Source organism: Saccopteryx leptura, chromosome 5, assembly GCF_036850995.1.
Source record: "Saccopteryx leptura isolate mSacLep1 chromosome 5, mSacLep1_pri_phased_curated, whole genome shotgun sequence".
Lineage (NCBI taxonomy): Eukaryota > Metazoa > Chordata > Mammalia > Chiroptera > Emballonuridae > Saccopteryx > Saccopteryx leptura.
In genome coordinates this window covers 189,989,955-190,010,253 of record NC_089507.1, presented here as the reverse complement: position 1 = coordinate 190,010,253, position 20,299 = coordinate 189,989,955, and the positions used below count along the sequence as shown (strand labels likewise).

At 41.6% G+C, this 20,299-nt stretch overlaps 1 protein-coding gene across 6 annotated transcripts in view; it reads left to right on the top strand.

Moving 5' to 3' along the window:
• Positions 1-397: 397 nt before the first annotated feature.
• PLCB4 (phospholipase C beta 4) overlaps positions 398-20,299 on the top strand; it is a 385,287-nt gene continuing 365,385 nt past the window's right edge. For 3 of the 6 annotated variants that reach the window (XM_066387163.1, XM_066387166.1, XM_066387161.1), the window contains exon 1: positions 398-708. The gene's annotated coding sequence lies outside the window, so the exon portion shown is untranslated. Of the gene's footprint in view, positions 709-861; positions 990-20,299 lie in introns of those variants that run through there. The other 3 variants (XM_066387169.1, XM_066387162.1, XM_066387164.1) reach the window with 2 other exon arrangements.

Sequence of the window (20,299 nt, the reverse complement as noted above, 5' to 3'; positions counted from 1 at the left end):
TGTTTTTTTTTTAAAGAAAATAAATTAACGTTCTTTCCCAACCCCACCAGAGGCTTCGGGGCACCGGCTTTCGCCAGTCCTGGCACCCCTCCACTCTCTACTCCCACCCCTGCCCCATGGTCCACTGGGGGCTGCGGTTCTCACAAGGAGAGGGTACCACACTCCAAGCGGCTCTGCGCCCGGTGACACACTGTGTGCACTCGACTTCAGGCCTGGGGCACGTGCCGAGGCGCTGGGTCCTCGGGGGCGGCCGGGAGACCCCCGAGGATCCCGCAGCTGGGCTGCTTCTCCAGACGCCCCACCCACCTTCTCCCAACTCGGCCCTCTGTCCATTCCCAGCGGCTGGCCGGGGCCTCTGGGCTGCTCCTCCGGGCTCCCCGGCGCCCCCTCCCCGCCCCGCCGGCTCGCCGCTGCCCGGCGGCCGGCCCGGCCCCTGCCCACCCCCAGCCCGGGCGCGCCGCACTGGGCATGCTCCGTAGCCTGGGCAGGTTGGGGCTGCGAGGCGACAGATCGGGCTCTGGAGCCGGGAGGCGAGAACAAGGAGGGAGACTCCTGGGCTGGGGCGGGGGGAGCGGCGGGCCATCGAGGGGCGGAGGGGCCCAGAGCCAGGGACACGCCAAGCCTGGCGGGCAGGCAAGCAGGCGAAGAGAGCGAGCGCAGCCGGCCGCTTCGCGGAGGAGCCCGTGGAGACCCCCGCCCTACGCAGAGGTAAGGACCGCGCGCCCCGGAGGCGGGGAGGCGGGGAGGCAGGGAGGGCAGGCGGGGGCCGGCGGGAGGGCGGAGCCGGGAGAGCTAGGAGGGGGCTTGGCGGCCAGTTCCTATGGGGGGAGGGGGAGGGGGCGGTGGCGCCGGGAGCAGTAAGTGAGTGGCACCGCCAACAAGATCTCATACACACACACACACGCGCGCACCCACGCGCGCGCACACTCGGGGGCTCCAGGAGGCGGCAGTGCCTAAATTACCAGCAGCAGCTCCACGCAAAGTGACAGGTAGGAGAAGGCATTTCGGGTCCCGCGGAGGATGCGCTGGCCCGCGGGGCCCGCCGGGCTCGTTAGGTCCGGACCGATGCGTTCCGGACGCGCGCGCGCGTACCCGGATGCCCTGCTAGGGAGCCTGTGCAGGTGAGGGGTACCCGGCGTCCAGTGCGTGCAGGGGGCCCGGGTCCCCGCTGCCACGCTTTGCTCCCGTAGTCATCGCCTGCTGGGTTTCCTCGGACTCTGTCCAGACGTTCACCGCTTCAGACTAGAAATAGCTCTGCCCGACGTGTATATGATTATTTTGGTTGGAAATAGTTGGCACCGTGCAACGCATGTAATTGTGTATGCGTGTGGATCTTCTTACCGCTTCTGGGAAAATAATAGCTGACTGACCATTTCCACTTAAAACAACACTGACAGGTCAGCCCACGTTGGGGGCAGTGTTCTGGCCTTTTAAAAGCAAACCAGTGATGGAGACTAAAAGTGGTCTTATTTTCAGAATTTAAAAGTTGCCTTTTCCTTAACTAATTAGACCCTGTCTGTATAGTACAGCACTTCTGATTGTAGACTTCGTAGGCATTGCTGTGCAGAAGAATGGAAATATGGAACTCACCAATTTCCAAGTGTGTCTAAGTACAACTTAATCGAGAACCATAAAACTAAAAATTTTAAGAAAATGTAAATGCCCATTATATTTTCATAAATATATATGTGTTTGAGAAATAATCCTCAATTAAAAAAATAAGAAGACTCTTTTAGTGATTCCATCTATTGTTCTAAAGCAGGTGTTTGAAATTTACTTTTGGCTGAAACATTTATGGGAGATTCCTGTTTTTCACCATAAATGTGAAATGTCCATAATGTCGTCTATAAATTACCAGTATGTGGAGATGGCCATTTGGAAATTCTATATGGTTGGCAATAATAATGTCCTTCAAACATAGGCAGCTGTGTAATATCTAAATTAGAATTGAGTTTCCCCTTTAAAGAGAAATCGAATTCATCAAGTAAATAGGACCAAGAAGAGCAACTGGTGACTTTACCTGGGCAGTCTTCAAGGAGGTCAAGAAAGTAAGGAATTGCGTTCTTCAGAAAGAAAAATATGTGTGTGTGTGTGTGTGTGTGTGTGTAAAATTTTAACGTTATCCTTTTAGTTTTCTCAAGACACTTGGTTTCAAAAACCTATGTAGTTTAACTGAGAACCTAATATTATGTACTCTTCAAACTTCAGTGGGCTAAGTTATAGAGCTGTGCAAAAGAGTAAAAACCTAACTGGAAGGGGGCTTGGACTTTCCTCTCCCTTATCCTGCTTATGTAATCTAGAGCGCTGTGTTTTTCATAGGACAGTCTTACATATTTTTCAGCTGGTGTTTTAATCTATTATGTCATCTTCCGTTAGAACTGTCGAAGTTTAATAAATGACTGACATCTCGGGAGAACACCTGGTTTTAAAAAAAAATCCACTTTTTAAATAGAATAGCATTTTTTAACTGTCATTTTTATGTACGTGAGACTTTTGCTGCCAGAATGAGTAACCCTTTGCGTGGAATATATTATGACATGTCTAAAGGTACCCTGTATTAGATTAGCAATTACACTTCCTTCCAATTATATTATTGCTCAATCATCCAAAAGTAGTTTTGATTTAACTTTGATGATATTATTATCTAGCTCTGAATTAATCACTATTGAAAATGCTCGTCTACAAGTAACTGTCAAAACAGAATTTCCAGGACTCTGTTTGATCACTGGGTACACATTTATATCTGTCGGGATAATGCTACCTTTATTTTACAAATCACACCCACACAGAAGAGCTTTCTTCTGAAACACTCTTTTCTAAGTTTTATATTTGTGTGCCTGAAAATGTGAGTGAGCATAAACTACTTTTATGCCCTGGAATCTGGAGGTGGTGGGTTTTTTTTTTTTCTTTTTTCTTTTTCAGTATGAGACAGTGAAATCAGGAAGTTTGAAGAAAAGTGTTAAAGGGTTACTGAAAAACTTCTGCAGAAATGAGTTTTTAAACATCTGTGTCATCACTTTGGACTATTTTCATCCCCAGCAGAGACCTAACTAGTGCCCATAATGCCAATATGTTGCCTTTTCCAAGAACATATCCAACCAACTGTCCTTAGGTTAATGTATACTGCTGATTTTGGCAACATGGAACGGTTATATTTGGCAATCCAAATGATCACGGTGTTTTCCTAGGATACCACTAAATCCATTTGGGGATGTGATTTATTAAGATTGAAATGATGACTAAGTGCTTGCCTAATATCCATTTCTAACCCACCCTCCCTCCAAGTTAAAATTGAGGTGAAGTTGAGATTCAGTATTACTGTGTTGATTTTCTTGAATTGGTCACATTGCTATGCTAACTTGCGAAAGGACATGATTATGTGAACTTAGTTTCTGGATTTTTGTGTCTGCATTTTCATCCTCAAACTTCCAGATGTCGCCTGCAAACTCAAATATTTGAATTAGTGAATAATTGTTCTGGACTATTTAAAAATACATTAATAACTGGCTGTTGAGTTTGTTTGATTTTTAAATTTTAAGATCTCACATTGAGAATAAATTTTATCATTTCAGATCACAGCACTTAGGTAATGTAGTCATTAAGTATTTTTCACATTCTCCACAAATGCCCTTAATAGTGAACACAAATCTTTTTGGAAAGCAAAACTATTCTTTGAAGCTTAAAACTGTGACTGAATTATCCTTGTTTGTGACCCCTTCTAAAGGATGAAATAGCATGTTTATTAGCACTGAAGACCCAGGTTTTTTATAAACTGCATATCACTGGGAGTCCTGTGAAACCAAGAACTTCTGCATTTGATATGCAGAATGAGGTCAAGGACTAATGTAGCCGCTTTAATGATCACAGTTGCTATATCGTGTCCAAACTGAAGTTTCTAAAATAGTTGCTTTTCACCTTGTAATGTGCACTTGAAGGCCTTATTAGTGCCTGACAAAAAGCCACCTATGGAAAAGTAAATCTAGCTTTTCCCTGGCTGAGTCGCAGTGGAGGCTCTCTGTGATTTTGTTGTTGGTGTGCAAATGTTAGCTGCATTTGCTTGAGAGGACACTGCTTAGTTCTCAGCACTCTACATCCGGCGTTCTTCTATCTCCCTGTAATATTCAGGAACTGTAATGACCTTGTGTAGGTCTTTCTTACATTCCTGAGTATTTGTTTTTCTGTGTAATTGTTTTCCTTGGATAAAACCTCCCCCATTAAAGGAGTGGGGCTTCCTCAAGGTGTAATGCTATTTATCTAGCTCTGCCTGAGAATGACATCAAGGTTTTGCCCAGTCAGAGGTTGTGGTTCTTCAGGTAGCCTATATTAAAAATGGGTTTATTTCACCCTCAGTGGATTTCAAGCCAGGTGATTATGCGTTATTGGTTAGATAAGCAAGGCGTTTGCATTGTCCTTATTGGAATTAAGCTTACTTTCAGAAAAATCACTTCGGGGTCGCTTTTCTTCCCAAAACCCATTTCACTTGTTGGTGATGATCACCCCCAACTCTTACTTTGTAAAAGAGTGGCTGGCAGCTCATGCTTTTGGATGCCCTTTGCTTGCTAAAGTTGGAACCCAAATTCATAGAGGAGATGAAAGCGGCGAGGCCCTACCTCCCACATCTCAGCAGGGCCATCCTATGTCCAGGGGGACAAGTGACTGGCAGAGTTTTATTTTCTCTGCATGGTCCCCATCTACTTTTTCTTTCCTTGTCTTTGTGGAATCAAAATAGTTGAAAGGGACATCAATCTGAAGAAGGTTTTTCTCTGAATATCTCTCTTTCCTACTACCTGTAAAACCTTCAAAGAGAAGGTCGCACAACATGTGACCGCAAGATAGTGTTATCTGATGCCCTTGATTGGGAGTCTCCTTCACAGCTCTTTTCCCATGATCCTTTGGTGTGCCGAGAGCCAGCCGGGAAATTCCACCTCTAGCTACTGAGCTACCCTTGGGCTAATCAAGTCATCACTTTCAGGTACATGGCCCTTCTTCAAGCATTCTTTTCTCTTGGACAATTAAAGGATGCTTTTTGGCTCCCTGACATGAACAGAGAAGTAGCCATCTCCTTTGAACAGGAGGAAGAAGGGAACTCAAAGTAATTAATTGGAAACAGCTCATCCAGAAGAAGATATCCCAGACCAGCAGATTGGCATCTCATTCTCCCCCACGGAACAGGAGTTCTTCACCTCAGGAGCTTGGCGGGCCCGTGAACATAGCTGGCAAATGAATGACATCTTTATTCTCACTTGCTTTCAAATGATGACTTAGGACAGGTATTACGAGTTCCTACTCATCTTGGCATTTAATGGGTTGAAAAAAAGAAGCACATATGTGCTCTGTGCCCAGTTTTAAAATGTTATTTTGATATTTCAGTATAATTGGCTTCCTTTGTACCTCATTATATGCATTTAAAAAATTAGGCTAAGCCTGATCTGTAAGATTCACCAGATTTATAGGGAGTTTGTAAACCACTCCAGGTAAAGGACAGCTGCTCTAGAAACACTCCCTCTTGGAGGAGGCTGGATGGGGGAATCGGGGGTGGCACTGTGGGCTTGCTGTCAGCAGTGCTTAGCTGCTGGGAACTGCAGATGTGCAGTTGGGCCAGACCTTAGTTCAAATCCTGACACTGTTGTGTATTCCCAGTGTGACCCCAGACACTCCCTCTGAGCTTTGGTTTCCCATCTATAAAATGAGAATAACCCACTAGGGCAAAATGTGCCTGGCCCTGCACTATGAAGAATGCTGGGCATTGTGTTAACATCTGCTGTTGCTTTATCCTCTATTAGTCCTCCTGGTTTCAGTGCTCACCCTCCATTTCTCCTCCTCCACGGGGACAAATGCCATTGACCTAGCTGTACAAAACAGGCTGAGTCAGTCCCTATGACACTTCTAATAAGGGACACTTGCTTTAGCCCCCCAGCACACACAGAAATGTTGGTCGCCTTTTAGAGCCACTGTGCAGCGCAAGATCTTCTGGACTTGCCTCGCCCTGTGACTGCAGTCGGACAGAGGGACCTAGCATGAACTCATCCTGATCTGCCTCAACATTCTGGGACTGTGGGGGTCTGAAATATAACTCAGTGAGCCAGATGCTGTCCCAAGATCTTCTTTAAAAAAGGCCGTCTTCAGACAATGCAGGCCTGGAAGGAGAGAGGCATCCACTCGAACAACTGGGGGGTCGCTGGTGTTCAGGAGGAGGCTTCGTGGCTCTGTTTTCCTGAGTGCTTCCGCGGGAGCACTCAGTTTCTGTGCTCTATGCAGTAATCGCAACAGCAGTAACGAACCAGACGTCTGTTGAACACTTAAAATGTGCCCTCATCATTTAATCTTTCCCAACAGTTTTTCTGCATGGTTAATATAATAATATCTTCATTTTTACATTTGGGGAAACTGAGGCTTGGAACAGCCAAGTTACTCATTTCAGGGAGTTGAAGTTAGACATGAGGTTCAAACCGAGGGAGACGAAAATTACAACTTGGAACCACCATCCTGCGTTACCCGCCACCAAAATCTGTGCTGCTGACATCTTTGTTACAATAAAAAGTTGTGTGACCGTTGTTTGAAGTCACTGGGCTGAGATATGACTAAGAAGTTTCTGGCAACCCTGCTGTGAAATGGAAATGAAAAAGGAAGCTGGGGATAAAGCCCTGTGTCCTCATATAATCCTGGGTGCTTTGGTGTCTGCAGTTGGCTGGGCCAGAAATCTGAGGGAGCAAAGTTCCTGAACGCTACTCTGGGGGAACCCAGGACAGAATTTGTTTTCCGGCTGCCAGCTTTGACCTGGTGACATTCCTCACGGTTTCTGTCATGGCGAGGCACACTCTGATTTCTTGAAGGCCAGATTAGCAGTATGCAGCTGCCCTGGTGTCAGAGCACTGAGGGAGTGGAGGGGGCTGCGGTGGCCGTCCAGAGTGTCACCATGCCCCTTCTTAGGGAGTAGCTAGCCTGCAGGTCTGACAGGTACCTGCCAGGTGGGCCAGGGGCTCAGGGTGGCCAACACCGTTGCATTCTCAAGGGAAGCATGCAGTTCAGATTTCGGTGTGAGATCATACTGTAAAATGTTTAGACATAATTAAAATAAAAACGAATGTGTCACCCCTGGGGTGTCTGGCCAAACAAAACACGGTGATGGAATGAATTTGGTCCGTGAGCTCCCATTTTGAGCCTTTTGTCGACTGTAAGTGCTTGGAAACACTGTGTACTAGACAACGTCAGTCATTTCCTTTTAAGTAAGCATGGTGTCATCTTTATTTGTGTACCCCCCGCCCCGTTAAATTTCTTACAAAGTTTGTTAGAGCCGTATATTTCCAGTGCACATACATTTTAGATTCTGCATTTTGCCTGTTCCCTCTCCCCTTTCATTTTTCTAAGATGTTGTCAGATATACACAGTTGAGGGAGGCAGAACTTGGTTTTCGCTTCTATTGTGTAGGGCCCCTTTAAGGACACCGAGGGATGGCGTGAGGGGTGACTTCATGTATGGGCATGTGGAGGTTCTCTTGCTTTTGTTATGGATTTGAAGTCTGACCAGTCAAAGAATGCCCAAATGCGTTGCTATTTGGTAGTGGCTGTATTTGTCTTGGACGTAGAGAATGTAGATCTATTTCTGCAGGTGAGTGTTTCAGTGTGCCAATTACTCAACAGCTACATTTTTATTTTTTTTGGCTCTTAAAGGAGAGGTCCCCTTGGATCAAGCGAAAGAGAAATTCCTTTTCAGATGGGGCTTGGGTGGGTTTCACTCACATCTGCTGTTGCTATCACTGGTCACATCGCCAAAGGCCCCTAAAATTGCTATTAATCTAAAATTTTCATTGGGTTTGAAAATGATGTATGTGATGCATTAATATGTTCCAGTTGAAATGATAATGCAAAAATACAGAAGCAAAATGTAAAATACTCTTTCCCACCTACACCCATATCCAGATATAACCATTGGCAACAGCTGAGAGTGCCTCTTTTCTCTCCTTTTCCTACACATTTACATATAGAAGTATATATACCGTCCTTTCCTTATTACGTAAACCAGAGAAGACTGGATACATTTTTCTGGAACTTGCTTTTGTTCCCTTAAGTGTATGTTATGGAGATCAGCATTCTAGTTATCTTTTTTCTTCCTAACATTACATAGAACTTAGTAGTATCGAAGCACCCTGTTTTGTTCAACCATTTTTCTATTTTCAAGTATTGCAAACTGAAAGATTGAAGACCTTTGAACATAGATTTTTGCGCATGTGTGTGAGAATTTCTTGTAGCCCAACTCATAGAAGCAGAACTACTGGCACCTTTTACATTTTGAGAGAGGACTGCCAGATCACCTTTTGAAAAGTTTCCCATGAAATTCCTATCTTGTGGAACCTGAAATTATGAACATAGCCTTTAACTGAAGCATGTCCCACATTGTTGCACGCTTTACTAATTCCGTCAGATTTCCGTATATACAGAACCTCAGGAAATGACTTTAGAGATAGTCGTACGTCCTTAAAATTCTTTGAAAATATAGTACTTAATCAAAAAGAATTTACCGGTCATGAGGCTGATCTAAAAACTGTTTTACAAAGAGAGATCTTGTATAATCAAAGTTGAAAATCTATATTCAGATCAATTTGGTTAGCTGTAACAATGTAGTCTCCTTACACCAGGGGCATATCATAAGCCCCCTTGAATTAGACTTTGGTTGTACAACCAAGAGAGGTTGATAATGACCTGGGAAAATCAAGTTAATTTCATTGCTAAAAATTCCATCCAGGTATATTTATAGCTTTAGACTTTCAAATACTTAATTATTTAAGAATCTCTTTTACCTTCTACTTGGAGAATTAGGAGGATCAGAGATAATGCTGTCTTATTGAAATTTACTGTTTAATAAGATCCCTGAGATTAATTTTCATGATATTTAGAAATGATGTACAAAGGGCTATATAAATTAGAAACTATATTTTCATTTTCATTTATAGAGATGCAGGGAAAAATACAGACAATCTAGGTCACTGATTTCCAACTGTTTTCAGAAGTTACAGCTTTGGTAACTACAGTTGCTGTCAATAATATGAAAGGAATTACTGATTTTTAGAATTTTGTAACATCCCTTGAAAGACTCGAAATCACCCTCTCGTAAATCTTGATGTGGGTAAATAGCAGGAAACGAAAATTGTTTCTGTTTTCAAAGATGGATTTGCTGCTTTCATCTGTTTCTCCAGACATCCCTTTTTTAAGAAAAATTCTGGTTCGGTTGGCAATGAAATCCAGATTCTTGATTGTATGCCTTCTGCCTATTTATTTTTATAGCACACTGTGAATTGTAGAAATATGGTAGGATTCAGTCATACTTCCTTGGCATTGAAACTTTGCATATTCAAGAAAGCCTGTACTAGGTTTTGCTCACGGAAATGTTATAGTGTTCTATAGTTTACAATGGATTTCCTTTGAAAACGTCTGAAATCACAGTGGAGGGCCCCGGACTGTCACTCTTACACTGTGACATTCAGGGTCCTGCTAAAGAGCAGATGGCATGTGTATACCAAGTCCTTTGAGAGGGGCTTAATAAAGGGGTTCTTTAGAAGGTGTGGGCCTGTGTATGGGACAGAATGAGCGCAAGTGTTGTGGAAGGACATAGTAATGATGGGAAGGCAGGAATGGCTGTTCCACAGTGCTCTGTCCTCCTGTAGAGTAGAGGGACACAACCTGCAATGTCCTTGCAGAGGGACATCAGGAAAAGTAGGTCAACTTCCCTATCCTTTTGCCCCTCCGAACTCTGGCTGGTACCATTCATTGCCGAACCCAGAGGGCAAGGAAGAGAAGCGGGGGTGGAGGATGGTGACGAGGTCTGTGGAGGCAAATGGCAGATTCTAGCACCTGCCATTTGAAAGCAAAGGTGTACATGGGTGAGAGGAATATGGTCTGGTTTTGTGGACAAAGAAAATAAAACAAACTTAAATTAAAGTTGGGAGTATTCTATGATGCCACATGGCTGGTCTCAGTAATATTTGTGGTGGGTCTTAGAGTGACTTAAAAAAATTTTTTTTTTAAAGTGTATTTAGAATAGATTGCATCTCTTGTGAAATGCATAGAATGGGCAACTTTATGTATTATATTTATCAAAGAACTGGAAGTGTAGGTTATAGTTAGACAAGAGAGGCAGAAGGGATTCATAAGGACAGTCAACATGGAGTTAGAGAGCTAAGATGTAATTCCTTTGCTTTTAATATTTTATGAAAATATTTTATCTAAAATGTCAGGTACCTAGGGGGTGAGACTAGGAGGAAATTAAGGTTGTTGACAGTAATTTTCCTTCAGAGAAGCCAATTTCACTGACTCATTAGCGTCATTGAGTAGGAACGAAGAAGCAGCATCCCCCCATTTGTTCAGCATGGCAGTAAGACTCCGAGATTTCGGGCTCATCTATTCTCTCATTTTCTTGGCCCCGTTGTTTGAAAAGGTGAAGACCATTCTGCTTGGTTTGTGTACTTGTCCTGAATGAACAAGCAATGAAACTCGATTAGCATCATAAACTCACAGTGCTGAAAGGAATATCAGAACTCATCTCTTCTTACCTTCAAATTTTATGGCGTAAGAAACCAAGACACGAGCTATTAGCAAACCGCTGCTGTGCAGATTCCCTGAGTTGGTGGCTCTGGGGAAGTCACATCACTTCTCCTACCTGATGGAATTGCACTAGATTCATTCATTTTGGCTCTTATTCTGTACGCTTCTGAAGTGCCTGATTGTGAGAGCTGGCTTGTCCATTCTATACTGTTTTCATATGTTAGAGGCTCAGAGCTTCATGAACTTCTTGTCCACTATCCAGTCATTAAAAATAGTATTTTTTGAGGTGGACAAAGGGGAAGGGTGAAATGGGGACAGAGAGGGACTGCTCTGGACGACAGCTGCACGAAACTGTGCAGATGATGTTTTGTTGAATTGTATGCTTGAAACCTGTATGATTTTGTGAACCAATGTCACCCTAATAAAGTCAATAAAAGATAAAATAAAATGATGGTAATTTTTGGAGGTCTTTATATCGTTCTTGTGTTTCTCACTCTACAGACTCTTTTCTGCATAACTCATCCAATTCTACCATTTGTGCAACCACCTACTCACTGATGCTCCTGTATCCCTGACCCCTTGTCCGAGCTCCGGTTATATCCAGTTGTCGACTACAAATCTTAATGTATAAGTCCTATGGGTACGTTCAAAGCAGTGTGTCCAAAACAGGAGTTCTCAGCTAACTCCAAACCCATGTCTCACCCTGGGTTCTAAATTTTCATAGAACAGGTCACCAGTTTATTGCATCTGTCCATTAATATCTTGTATTTCCATCCAGTCCTCTTTATTCCTATTGTCTGCTGCTGCCCAAGCTTATGTCCTTAGTGTTTCATGCCTTGATTGTTCCAGTACCTCTCAGTCAGCTGCTTTATGTACTCTCTTTCTCATTCATTCTATCATTCATATATTCTGTTGGTTGTTATGAGTATAAGGTACTATAACAGTGACCCAGAAGAGACAGACAAATAAACAGCTACTTTATAAGTTTACATCTTTGCCCCTTTAATTCATTCTTCATACTCAGCTAAAGTAATTTGCACAAAATAAATCTTATTAGAGCATTACTTCTAAAATGCTTCAATAACTCCCTATTACTTTTAAGACTCAATTCAATTTCCCTAATTTGCCAAGTACAAGCCATCCATGACCGGACCTCTACAACGAAATTTCAATACTTAAAATTATTTGTGTCACTGATACTAAGCTGTATTAAAATGCCAAGAACATAAAGTCTGTGGCCACACTGCCTCTGCTGACTCTGCACTCAACCTTCTTCAGCTGGCTGAGTCCCGCAGGCCTTTGCAGACCTTGCACAGTTGCCGTCTTCTCCACAAAGCCTTTCTTGGCCTCAAATCCAGGTTGGGTGTCCCACCTTAGTCCCTCAGTTGAATGGTTTGCAGATTTTAGCCACAGTAAGTATGACTTTCTTGGGGGAAAGGAAGAATCTGGTGCATAGTAGAGACTAAATCAACGCGTCTTAAATGAATGAATAACTAAATGCCCTTATTGCAATTCTGCCAACAGGGCAAATGAGGAAAGCAGTCAATGAATAAGGAGAAGAGATACCATCTTAATAAATTGAAGCCATCTGCAGACTTTTCCCAGAGGGACAAAGTGTTCTGTGATTACTTACACTGGTCACTGGGAAGTCGTGTAATGATCGCCTTGGAAAGATGATCAGAAATTTGAAAATGCTACATTCATTATTCCTTCTAACAGAAATTCTGATATTGTAATTTATTAGTGGACTAGAATGAGAAGAGACATATCCCTAAAGATTAGTTTACCATTTATTCCTAGTGGGCGCACACTCACACTGCGTTCCCTATTTATGAGTTTGATTTTAATCGTTGTGACTATTTTTCTTACAGTGTGTTAGAACGCAGAATTAGGGACGTTTCCTTATTTCAAACTTGGATGGATAAATAGAATAAAAATTTAAAAAGCATTTATTCAATCAGATTATTTTATTAGCTGGGACTCTGGGTAATATAGAAATGCTTTGTGTTTATTTTTTTATAGCACTTCCTTTTCAGAAGGACCTGTGAATATATCCTTGCCAAAGAGAGGAAGCAAGAGAGTTATTCATTAATTGAAGGAATATATTCTGCTGAATATTGTTTCTAAGAGCATGTTTCAGTTCCCAAGGTGGGAGGGAACATTTTATTCATGATGTCAGTTGAATCCTATGAAAACAGTGGATTTGACAGTATTAGTTGTGCCCCTTTCCCTAAGCTTGGAGTGTCACTCATGTTTAAGAGGATTTTTTTTTCACAATTGACTTTTTTTTTTTTTAAATTGTATTTATTGGGGCCTTGGCTAGTTGGCTTAGTGGTAGAGTGTCAGCCAGGCGTGTGGATGTCCTCAGATTGATTCCCGGTCAGGGCACACAGAAGAAACCTCCCTCTGCTTCTCCACCCCTTTCTGTCTCACCTCTCTTTCTTTTTTATCCCCCTCCTGCAATCATGGCTCCATTGGAGTGAGTTGGCCCCAGGTGCTGAGGATGGCTCCATGGCCTCCACCTCAGGTGCTAAAAAATGACTCCAGTTACAATGAAGCAAGGACCCCAGATGGGTAGAACATCGCCCCCTAGTGGGCTTGCTGGATTTATCCCAGTTGGGGTGCATGTGGGAGTCTGCCTCTGCCTCCGCTCTTCTCACTAAATAAAAAAGGAAAAAACTACATAAAACTGAATTTAATAAGATGACATTGGTTCACAAAACCATACAGGTTTCAGTGTACGACTCAGTATAATGCCACCTGCACACCGCATCACACACACGTTTTTGTCTCCATCCCCTCCTTTGCCCACCCCAAGCCACCCTGTACCCTCTTTCCCTCTGGCTGTTGTCACCCGTTGTCCGTGTCTGGGTGTATGTGTACGTATGGTTTTTGGCCAATCCCTTCACCTTCTTTCATCCAGTCCCCTCACCCCCAAATTTCCTTTTACCTTTATGTTGAAAAGGTGCTCGGTAAGGATATTAATTATTACATATATCTTTATTCACTTTTAGAAGGATTATAGTTTAGTTATTGCAGCGGCTGGGAAAATATTTCAAAATAGCATTTTGGAAATATAGTCGGAGACTATTTCCTTTTATTTAGTCGTTTTGGACCTTGAGGTCCACTGAGAATCTTCAATCTGGCCTCATTCTGTCCATTTCTCATTCCCTTTGAAAGAATTTCAAAGCCCCTGGTTAAAGTCCCTCTTCCATCTGTCATGAGTAACAGGCAGAGATTTTTTTGTGCGGCTACCAGAGGGAAAGAGGGAAATTTTTAAGAGTGAAGAAGATTTAGGTATTAATACTTATCCTGAAAGTGTCTCTGCTTGATTGGGCGCCACTAAACCATTCTGTTACACGTCTGTTTACATTTTCTCAGCTGAAATTCGTAGCTGTGGCAGACCAACAGGTTTACATCAAGACTGACAACCAGGAGGAACCTGGTTCTCCATGAAAGGTGGTCAAAGGCTTTTCAAGATGGGCTCCACAGTTTTACCAAACCGAGGCTCTTCCAACTTTGTTGGAGAGGGCAAGCATGTGCCACCAGGAAGAGAAGAAGTGTGATACAAGGAACACAGGTGCTAGTGAATCAGGACTTCCTACCCGCATGTAAAATGTAAGATTGTCAGGAAGAAGTCCCTCTCTCTCTCTCTTTCTCTCTCTGTCTCTCTCTCTCTCTCTCTCTCTCTTACACACACACACACACACACACACACACACACACACACGATAGTCTATAGGCTCTCAGGACACCCTGTGGATCAGGGAATGAAAAAAATTATTCAGTAAAGAAATGTAGTCGGAGCTTTGATATTTCTGAGTCTTTCAGGCTGTCTTTGCAATGTCTTAGAATGTTGTGATTTTCCACAGTCCTGGGAGACTGGGTCCCAGACCCAGAATCCTTTAGGCGTCGGTGGTGTGTCCTGGGCCTTAGACATGATGCAGCCCTATTCTTCCAATGATTCTGCAAGTTAGGTATAATCACCAGCACTTAATGCTCAGAAAACTGAGTGGTGAAAATGTTTACTGGAGGTCACACAGTTGATCTGGGGTATGGACAGGCTTCAAACTATGGATTCGGGTTCTGAATCTCTATAGCTACATTTGTTGTCAGTCGGATGCATGGAATACCCCCTCCCCCTTTTCTGATGGATGCTGTGATTTTGGTTCAGGGTACCAATGGAGCCACTTCAAAATACTCTCCTCCTTTGACCTGCCCTGTGGCCAGGAGAGCTCATTAGACACAGTGCTGGCCAGTTAGATGTAAACAGACTTCTTTGCTTTTTCTTCCTGATTTCTCCCTTTCCTCTCTGGAACCTGGACATGATGCTTTTTAGACTTGCAGCCACCGTTTCATGGTTATGACCAGGGGTCCCCAAACTACGGCCCGCGGGCCGCATGCGGCCCCCTGAGGCCATTTATACTGCCCCCGCCGCACTTCCGGAAGGGGCACCTCTTTCATTGGTGGTCAGTGAGAGGAACACACTGACCATCTCATTAGCCAAAAGCAGGCCCATAGTTCCCATTGAAATACTGGTCAGATTATTGACTTAAATTTACTTGTTCTTTATTTTAAATATTGTATTCGTTCCTGTTTTGTTTTTTTACTTTAAAATAAGATATGTGCAGTGTGCATAGGGATTTGTTCATAGTTTTGTTTTTTTTTTATAGTCCGGCCCTCCAACGGTCTGAGGGACAGTGAACTGGCCCCCTGTGTAAAAAGTTTGGGGACCCCTGGTTATGACAGCAGGAGCTGCACTCTGAGGAGGGCAGTACAAGAAGGAGAGAGTGTGTAGTTTCTTGATGACTTGCTTACTTGAATGGCTTCATCAACCTTGATCAACTTACCCTGTGAAGTTCTTGTTAACTGAGAAAAATAGTGACTATTTGATTAAGTTACTTTGATGTGTGTTATGGACTGAATCGTGCCCCTCCAAAATTCATATGTTAAAGCCCTAACCCCCAGGTCCTCAAAAGGTGACTGTATTTGGCGATAACGTCTTTAAAGTGATAAATACATTTAAAATGAAGCTGTGAGGGTGAGACCTAATCACCAGTGACCTTTTAAGAAGTGGATATTCAGACACAGGAGAGAAACCAGGGGAGTCCAGTGCCTACGGAGGAATGCCAGGTGGCTGTCCTCATGCCGAGGAGGAACATGACTAGACAACATCCCTATCAGCACCTGGTCTTGGACTTCCAGCCTCTAGAACTGTAATCAAATACATGGAACCACCAGTTTGTAGGATTTTATGTGGCAGCCTGAGCTGACTAATACAGTGGAGTTTCTTTTACCTGTAGCTGAAAGCAGTCCCATCTATACAGAAACCCAGAGTAATGATAAAAATCACGTATGCTCTTTGATCATTTCAAAATAATTTTGGTATTTGAACAAATGTTTCTATATATTTGACTGTATATTCCTATATAGTTGACATGAATTGGCTTAATTTATAAGGTATTTGCCTTCACTGAAGCTTCATAAGTCAAATTGTTTATAGGCAAGAATTAGGTAAATCATATATCTTTTACTCTATCATCTATTTATCTATCTGTCTATCTCTACATAGTTACCTACTTACTTTGTGTGAGTTTTACATTTTTTTTAGGAGTTAAAGCATTTCATCTCCTTAATGAGCTTAAATAATTTCCCATAATTATAAACTTGAATCATTGCCTAATTTATACTTTAATAAGTAATGTGTACATATGGAATTTTTCTGCTATCAATCTAAGTCCTGGGGTAAGTTTTTTTAAACAAAAGTATAAAAACTTTTTTTTTTTTTAACTTTTAACATCTAACTTAACTTTTAAGTAGTCCAGGAAATATATTAATGTCTTTTTAGGTAGTTGTAATTTTTTTTTCCTAATATTCTTTTGTGTGGAGAATAGATTATGTGGAATTTCATTGAGTGGAATATACTATTTTGTTTAATTTGGTGCTTTTTAAACAAGGTAGTGTGCCTGACCAGTGGTGGCGCAGAGGATAAAGCGTCGACCTGGAATGCTGAGGTTGCCAGTTCGAAACCCCAGGCTTGCCTGGTCAAGGCACATATGGGAGTTGATGCTTCCAGCTCCTCCCCCTGTTCTCTCTCTCTCTCTCTCTCTCTCTGTAATAAAAATGAATAAATAAAATCTAAACAAGGTAGTGCTATCTTCTTAAACCACACAGAAATTTGCTAGTTTAGATATGATGTATTTTGTTTAAAATAGTGTACTCAGAACCTGATATAGCTACAATATAGAATGGGGTCAAGACAGTGAGATGACTTTATGTATGTGTGTGAAATTTCAGTGACCTCCTGAGTACATTTGAATTCATTTGAAAAAACTAATTTCAAGTTGTTTGGCTCTTTCAAGCAGTCCTAACTCATTGTCAAGTTTAAATTAGATTTGTACAGTAGCTATCACAGAGCAGGCTCTTAAATGTGTCCTAAAATGAATACATGATTTTATTCTACTTCTTTATTTCATAGTTTTGTACATCTTATTTTGGATTTGTATGCATTCTGTTGTTTCTAAAATTGGTAGTTAAGCAATGCATTTTTAAACATTAATTATCAAGTTTTGTCTTAGTACTCTTAAATTTTGTGTGGTTATTTGAGGTGGACAGGGGACATCTATATACATTTCTGACACCCACTTTCCTGGGTTGAAAATATATTGATTTTAGGAGAGGTGACTAGGCTCTGAAAATATAAAGCCCAGTGTCTATTCCTATAACATCCTCAATAACATAATAAAAATAATCCAGAAAATTGTTAAGACATGAGAATATTTTATATAGGGTTTGGCTTTACGCAGCACAAAATTATCCAGGAGAAAGAGTTTATTTTTCGAAGAATCTGTAACCAAACTGAAGGTGGGGCTTTCAGTACTGAGGCTGTGATTCTGGTTATTACAACCACAACATCTGGAGGAATGTCTGTTTCTTTCTTTGAACAAAATGATATGTTTAAACTTTTTTTCTGGAGGAATGTTATAAAATGTGTCCATTGCATGACTCATTTTGGAATGTAAGAGGTGCTATGAATTCAATTATCATTGAAATTTTTACTGTCTGCTTTACTCACTCCGAGACCATATGACCTTGCAAAGTGTTAGGAAAAGCTGACACGATAGAAGAAAAGAGATCAACCAGACTCATTTATCTAGATTGGAAGGGATAGATTTTATATCTGAGGATCTCACACAGGGCGGACACCTTTCTAACATTCTCTCAAGTGTGTTGGAAAAGAAGCCAAACTTTTTCAAATGCCTGGTAAATGTCAGGTACTTTTATTTCGAAAGTTGATGGTTTTGACCACGTAGGCCGGTTGCTTTCACGTTGAATGAACTCAGATTTAGGAGTACTAGTTATATGAAAAAGGCTATAAAGAGGGAATTGGGAGAACAGATTTGTAGGTGGAGATTCTCCTGGTTGACAGGTGTCCTTGAGCAAGTCATCTATCTTGTTTTGCTGATTATCTCTTAAGTGGAAGGGTTATAATTCTTTCAGATTGATTCATTATCATGAATTATTCCTTTTTGTCTCTAGTAATACCTTCTGGGAAGTGCATTTGTCTTGTATTAATATAGCTAGTTCAGCTGTCTTTTGCTTATCGTTTGCATGCGTGGTAGAACTTTTCCCTTTCTTCCAACATATTTGTATATTTCTATTTAATGTGTTTCTCTTTATAGAATGTGAATAGTGTGTTCTTTTTTTAAAATTATTATAATTAGTTATCTATTCTGACAATTTTCTGGAGTTAAAGTTTTAGCAGGTATATTAAATCCTTGTTCTGATTTTCCATATCTTCTCAGTTTTATGTTTTGATTTAACTGTACAAAAATAATCTTGTCTAGGTTGGATACTTTTCAGTGTAACTAGTTTGTTGAATGAGTCACTCTTAGACACAAACAGAAAATAGCTTTATTCTTCCTCCACTTTTACTTAGGATGATATTTTTGGCCGATCTCATGGCTTTTGAGTCATTTTAAAGTATTGGAACAATTTAATTTTCAAACATTAGGAAAGCTGGTACAGTATAAATGAAGGCTTTTATTTTCCCAGCCAGTGTATAGGTTCTCCTTTCTGCCATCCCCCAGCATGACCCCTGGCTTGCAGGTCATTAGGAAGGAGGGAAGTTCATTTCTAGTTTAACAGTTCTCTCTGCTACTCTTTCTACCCAGTGTCTCTGGCTCTTCCAGAGTGAGCAGGGGTGGCAGAAAAGGGGCCAAAGTTGTTATACTTGGCTAGTGGGTGTGTTTTCATGACCAGCTCTTTCTCATACACACACTAATGAGTTCTTTGGCGACCCCATGTCGGGTGTATTGACACCATGCCATTATTGAATGTGGGCAGTGCAAGTCTCGGGTAATCACTCATGACCGCAGCTCCTGTCCTCTGGTGGTAAATCACAGGAGTGTCCCTAAGCCTTTGTCCAGGCAGCCTACTTGGGTGGAGACCTTTCAGGATCACTCCAACCTCTCTATCCTCCATGGTATTTTTGGTTCCCAGGAAAACTCACATTAGCACCTTTAAACTTAAGACTAACCCATTTCCACCTTTACTAAGGCTCAGTTGCCTTGCTGTACTATTGCAGGCAGCATCTGCAGGCGTGAGGGCTCCAACCTCACACGTGCCCCACAGAGCAGGGTGTGAAGTTCTGCAGGAGACAGGCAGCCAGCCAGGAAAGAGAATGACAGCCTCTCTGATTACAGAGAGCCTCAAGGTAGGAAAGGTTGTTTTAAGCAGTTACTCTGAGCTGAAAGAGAGGGAAGGAAATGGAACTACTCTATTCTCCTGAGAATTCTCTTTGAAGAAGGGTCTTCTGTAATGCAGGTCTTCTCATACATAGACTGTGGGGGGAGCCTCTGAACTGGTTGGCCATGGGTAGCAAGCCCTGAGGTCATGGGAAATGAATTCATCATCCACTGTCTTTATCAATGAGACTTTAGCTGAAAATTTGAAACATTAAGAGACTCCCCCTTCTACTTAAGAGAATTTAGCAATTATTGACTCAATAAGAAGATGCACAGATAAGTGTGATACTTTCAGCTACATTTATAACTTGTGAACTACTGCACTCTATAACCTTTCATCACAGTAATGAGAAACACTAAATACAAAAAAATCAACTCATGGTGATTTTACAGGATATTGGTTTCTGGGGGAAGTAAGGGTGATCAATATAATAAGAAAAGTAAGGTTTCTAATGGGTAACATGTTTTCCTTAATTTGGTTAAGCAATTGGCCACTCAAATGGATAAAATAAAATTCAAAACTATCGTTAGCTCAGTCAAACTATTTGGTGTGGTTGGCCAAGGTGGATAAAATCTGAAACTAGGTTGACAGTTATCTCTGGTAGAAATCTCTAAACAGTGAAGATCGTATATACATTTATAAATTATATATATTATATGTATATGTTATACAGATGTATATGTATGTAATATGTGTATATGTATATATAAGTATATATGTGTATGGGAATGTTTATATGATATACATATATGCACATAAATGTATATGTTGATAGTCCTGATCTAGTTGTCAGAGAAAATGATGACATATGATGACGTTATCTCAGATATGTTTTTAGAGTTGGCAAAGAAGAAAGATGAATGGTTTGGAACAAGAAACAGGAACTTTTCATAATATATAGGTGAATATAAAATGTTTATTAGTTCACTGGTTAGTTTATTTGAAAGTAGAAAAATAACCTTAAAACATTTAATGTGATTCTGTCCTGTAATCTGTAGGTGATAGTAGAGGAA